Genomic DNA, 5,655 nt, shown 5'->3' with positions numbered 1-5,655 from the left:
TCCAAAAACAAACACTTTTTTCCCAAACTAGGAGAAAAAAGTTTTTTAAACTAAAAATAGTCAATATTTAACAAAACACAATTAAGATTTTTTTCTTAAAATTCCGAAACTTTAACCGTGAGGATCAAATGAATGGTCTCTTGTCCTACCCCCTCCCTGTTCAAATGGGTGGGCAGCTGTTTGAATGCAGGGGGGGACATTAGAGCATCTTCCTGTGGTCTCCTCTGAGACTCTGACCACAGCACGACTCCGTACCATTAAAAAATAATTATGATGAATGCACTCATAGCGGTGCATCCTGTCTGTTTCAGCTAAAGTGGATTCGTGGGGGGGGGGTATCCTGTTTTATCTGGTCAAAAATATAAAGAAGTACCAAATTAATCACTTAGGGGATCTAATAGCTGCTGGATTTTTAAATTATAGAATGAAAATGTTGCCATTATCTGGATGCTTATCAGTTGTTTTGGAAAAGTAGAGCTTCCTGTTGGGAATTTTCTTTTCCATGACACCACAGATATGAAGCGACTTTAATTTACTAACCACCAGCTTGCAGGTGATATAATAAAAAATCAGATCCGACAGGAAATTGAATACCTGGAAAACAAGATTTGTGCACAAACCTTTAGTTGAGCTGCAGTAATCTGAACCGGCATTGCTTGGCGATGTTCACCTCTTCTCTAACCTGTCATGTTGATACAGACAAACAAAGGAAGGAGGTTGCAGAGACCCTAACATCCTTCAACCTAAAATCTAAGCCGTGATAAAGATATTTTCAGTGCGTTTTCAAGATTTAAAAGATTTTTTTTCCCAAGTACAAAGTTTTTGCTGTGTCATTGCTTCACAGTAAGAACTTCAGATGTTGATCTGCTGATGGCAACAGTTGACAGATAAGGTGCAGACTTTAAGATTTTGAGAAAAAGTAACTAAGATAGTCACTGGGGTGTGAGAATAGTAAGTGTAGTAAACTGGTTTGTTTGTTGATGCTACGTTCAAACGGAAACATGTGACGCGTGGTTAAAAATGTGTCATGCTAAACAAGCAGGGAGGGGCTTTACCTTCCTTTTCTACCGTTTATTAGCGCCTGTCCATCAAGAGGCTTGGTGTGAAATGTCAAAGCGGCGCAAATCTGGTGAATCTTCCTCCAGCGTTTTGCTTTCACAGCTCTATTCTGATATATAAAAAACTTGTCAAGCTGTAATAATTGCAAACTGCAATTATTAATTTTTAAATAGTTGGCATTTTCGCAATTTAAAAATGACGCCATGCACAAGTCACTGCCAAATCCTGAGTCCCTGATTGGTCAAAGTTCAACTAGCTGAGCTTTTAACACTCGTTCAACACTAGCATTAAGATTGAGAAAGCCCAAAATGTGAGTTTACATATACTTGTCATTGAAAGTGGTTGCTTTAACACACTTTCCCAAGGTGGTGTGATCGTAGCTTCAGAACAATAAATATATCCTGCTGTTTTGTCCATGAGTGGTTACAGATGGGAATCATTCAAATGCATTTTTGGTGTAAATGTAACCCTCTCTGGGGCAAATTAGGTTCTAGCAACAGAAAAAAAATGTGATATTTGGGGATAATATCCAGTTCTGACTTTTTCACATACAATGAGTCCTTAGATGTTGGAGATTTGGCCCGCCGTGAAAAGTGAATATGACATGAGCGGCAGCTTTTATTATACAGAACTTTTTAAAACAATGTAACAAAGCTAAAAAAAAAACTAGAAATACTAGCATTATGCTAGCATTTAGCTGTAAATCTGCAACACCGACCCAGAGAGTGTTAAAAAAAGAAAATTTTGGAGCGAAAAAGAATAATTACTAATAGGCATTATTGGGCCCAATCTGAATTCTTCCCTTCTCCCTTCCCCTTCATTTGGCCCTGCAAACGCAGAGTAATGTAAAAATAGTCTCTTTTTTTTGACGTCACTTTAGTTCAATGACGTCACCAATAATCGCTAACGTTAGCACGGAGCTTCCAGCGCTTAAATTCCATAACAATATTTGTTTTATAACTTTGAAAAGGTCATGGTACCACAAAAGTCATTACTTTTGGAGGACTTTGTATCACCCCGCTTGGAGGTTGAAATTTAAAAAATAAAGTTCCCGGACACGACATGAACTTAAACTGTCCCTTCAAGGAAGGGAAGAATTCAGATTGAGCCTAGGTCTTTTCTATCTCAAACCAAAACCTTTTTGAGTTTAATTCTGATGCAAAAGAAGGAAACTTTGACATTGGACTGTATAGTAAGCCTCTAGTGGTTAGTTGGTAAACTGCGCCTAACACCAATTACTATTGTTTTCAAATGAGTTTCAATCAGGAAGTTAAAGTGTTGCCCTTTGCTTTGTGTAAAAGGGCAACATTAACATTTTTGCAAACAAAGCAGAATTTGTCCCAGAGTCATTCTTCATATATGAATGTGTTCCTCCTGCAGCCACCTTCCTATGTGATATTTTAAAGCATAGTTCCCAAAACAAATAATTATTTCTATGATGTTCCCTTTGTATTCATTTCCTTAAATTTAAATTTACAATAAAACAACTCAGGTTGCATTTACTCTTAAATGTAAGAGTGTGGGTTTGTGCTTCAGACATTTCCTCTTCATCCTTTCCTGCTTGCAAACCTTCAGCTCTTGTGTTCACAAAGATAAAAATGTTGGTGCATGTTTTTGCTGATGTTTTTTTATGCATTTTTGGCAGATGAGAAATTTGACGCCTAAAAGTCTAAAAAGATGTTTATCCTGCAGAGACAGCCTTCTGATGCTTGTTGGATTAGCCACACAAACAAACAGAGACGCGTCTGCTCGTGGCTGAACTCCTTTTGTCTCCTGGTTCAACACAAAAATGCAAACTGAGACAAATCTGCGAACTGCCAAGTTCCCGGCAGCCCGACCTGACTTTGGTTGAACTGTGTGGAATTTCAAGGTTTAGTGATCAAGTTGCATTTGAGAGCCAGAAGAGATATGAAAAAGCAGCACGGCGGTCAAAGCGATCGTAGGAGTGGAGCGAAGGCTTTAGGGGAGAGTCTACAAAGCCACAACCTCCCTTTCACACACATTTGAAACTCAGTGGCAGACGACTGTCTGAGAAATTCTATTTAGGTTTAAATTGTGAAATATATCTATATCTTGTGGTTGTTACTGAAGCAGAACCTCAGCTTCCTGTCTCCTGCATTGGGTTATACAGTACGTCAGTTTAGTGAGAAATAAAAGGTAAGGAGGAAAAAAAACTCAAAATTTAGACCAGCCTCTGTCAGTCTCACAGAGTTGCAGGTATAAAGTTGTGAAATAAACCACAACGTGCAAAGAAAATGAGAAGTAAAGTCGCCAAAACATCACGTTTTCCCAGACAGAAGTTATTTCTGTAAGCATGACAGGCTATTTTTACATGCTAAAAATGTCTTGTTTACAATTTTTTTTAGTTCCTGTTCAGCAGCACTCCCTTTTTTCTGTCTTAGTTCCCTGTCGTTCACAGTCTGAGGCCAAAATTCAGATTTAACAAAGAAAGATTGAGGAATAAAAGCAAAACCAGCCCGACTGAGATCTTTTTGTCTGCTTCTTTCTTTAACCTGGGTTTTTCTTTTTGCTACGTTTTTTAAATGCCTTTTCTGTTGTTAAAGAGCATGAAGCGTATCAGCATATTGTTGCTAAACCAACACAACTGGTGTTAGATGCGTGAACTTGACAAATGTCCACACCTTCACCTCGCTGTCGTCAGGCAGAGCAGAAGTTCAGGTTTCAAGTCTCATCTGTTCGAATCGAGAGAACAAAAGAGACCAAAGTGCAGCTTTCAAGTCATAAAAGTCCATTTAGATAATAAATGTGTTTTTAAAATGTTTTCTTGCTTTTATCTGATGATTGAGGACATATATTAAGAACATTTTGCTTAAAATTGTATTTCTGTGCATTTTTTTTAATTCATCGTAAGTCAGGAGATAAGATTTTTTAAAAAAAAGCATATTTGTGATGTAGAAAATATGCTAGGTGGATCACAAGCATCAATGTACATCTTTGTTTTCCTCGTCTGACTCTGTATCTGGTTCTTAACTGTTCGACTGGATAGTTCTAATATTGCTCGCCATTGTTATTGCACTGGTAATGTTAATTTGGGGTTCTGACGGGCTGTAAGCTAGCGGGAGAGAGTGTAAACAGATGGATGATGGGAAATGGGGTTGGCCCTAGTCTGCACCAATGAAATTCTAATGAATTCCCACCACTCTGCAAAAACTACGTCCTAGAAAACGAGGTTTGTTTTTATTTTTTTATTAAAAACAGCATAATGATAATTTAATGACTACTAGGAAGGCTTTTACTGAAGATGATTGGAGTGGGACTTCAAAGATCAATGATGGTTTGGGCTTGCTTTACAACACATTACAGGGAAAACTGGCAGTTGATACATTGAAATAAATTTCTGGGGTCAACTTTTTGGTGAATACATTTGGCGGAGCAGCGGTTTGCAAAACAAGTGGCAGCTTAGCAGAAAAAGTTTTCACAAAGTTCTAATTTTCTGAAAATCGACGTTTTAGGTTCTTATAATCTAGAGGCCATAATCACTAATATTACAAGAAAGCCCTAAAATAATAAATATCAACAAAAAAATCTTCATTGTTTTACTTCTGGTACATCGTGTATATAAGGAATTTAATGTTGTTTGAAAGAAGATTGCGGGCGGCTAAGATAAAATCCACCTTTGGAAACGTTAGATTAAATGGCGCTTTCTCATGTCGTTATCACTTAATCCACAAGTCACCATTCCGTTCCCCTTTTTAATAAACCTACAACTGGAGAAGTCCCCCAAGAGGTAAGGTTCTGTACTGTTTAATGGGTCCATTTTACAATGGAAACACTCAAAATTCCGGATTGGACCGGACCAGGTTACTCAGTGGAAACCAGATATTTAGTTTTATTCTTTCAGCTCGAGTCAGATCAGTATTATTTAATTTATGTAATTAACAAAAAATGGAAATGTTACTGAAAACAAACAATGTCATGAGTACAAAGGAGGAACATGATCAACTTTGAGTAAAGTGGGTGAAAATGTACATCCAGCATTACAATGGGTCACACAAATGTTCTGTCACACAAAAGCTGAATTTTTGTGGAGCAATCCAGCATCATCTAGTACGATGTTGTTCTGATCTGCAGCAACACTTTGCTTTATCAACATCATTACACTAAGCATGATCGTTAGCTTCATTATCCGTGAGGATTTCTGCAGGAGTTAATGCTCATTTTTGGAAATGGAGGCTTTTATCACTGAGAAATCCTCTTGGAGACGAGGTGAAACGTTCGCCGTAATACTTTTTTTTTTTTAATCTTTGCAGACAGAGATGATGTCTGACAAAAAAGTCATTGTCAGTCATCACTTCTGATTAAGCTTCAAAACAACAATTCTCAACAAAAAAGGAGGGTTTTATGCAGATTAAATGCACAACGGTTTTCTTTCTGGCATGTAATCCTTGAGACTTTGGAATTTGACATGATCTAAAGAAGAGCTAATCTCCTGGAGGACATGAGAGGGGAGAAAGACGAGGCGAACTGAAGGGGGGAGGTGAAGTCTGGAGCAAACATGCGTCTGAGAAACAAGTGTGATTCACACGCTGCTCATCCCCACACAGCTCTGTTCTACACCCAGCCTGGGGCGCTTCT

This window comes from Oryzias melastigma, linkage group LG12 (assembly GCF_002922805.2).
Source record: "Oryzias melastigma strain HK-1 linkage group LG12, ASM292280v2, whole genome shotgun sequence".
NCBI lineage: Eukaryota > Metazoa > Chordata > Actinopteri > Beloniformes > Adrianichthyidae > Oryzias > Oryzias melastigma.
The sequence above is the reverse complement of the archived record's forward strand: the minus strand, read 5'-3'. Positions refer to the sequence as shown.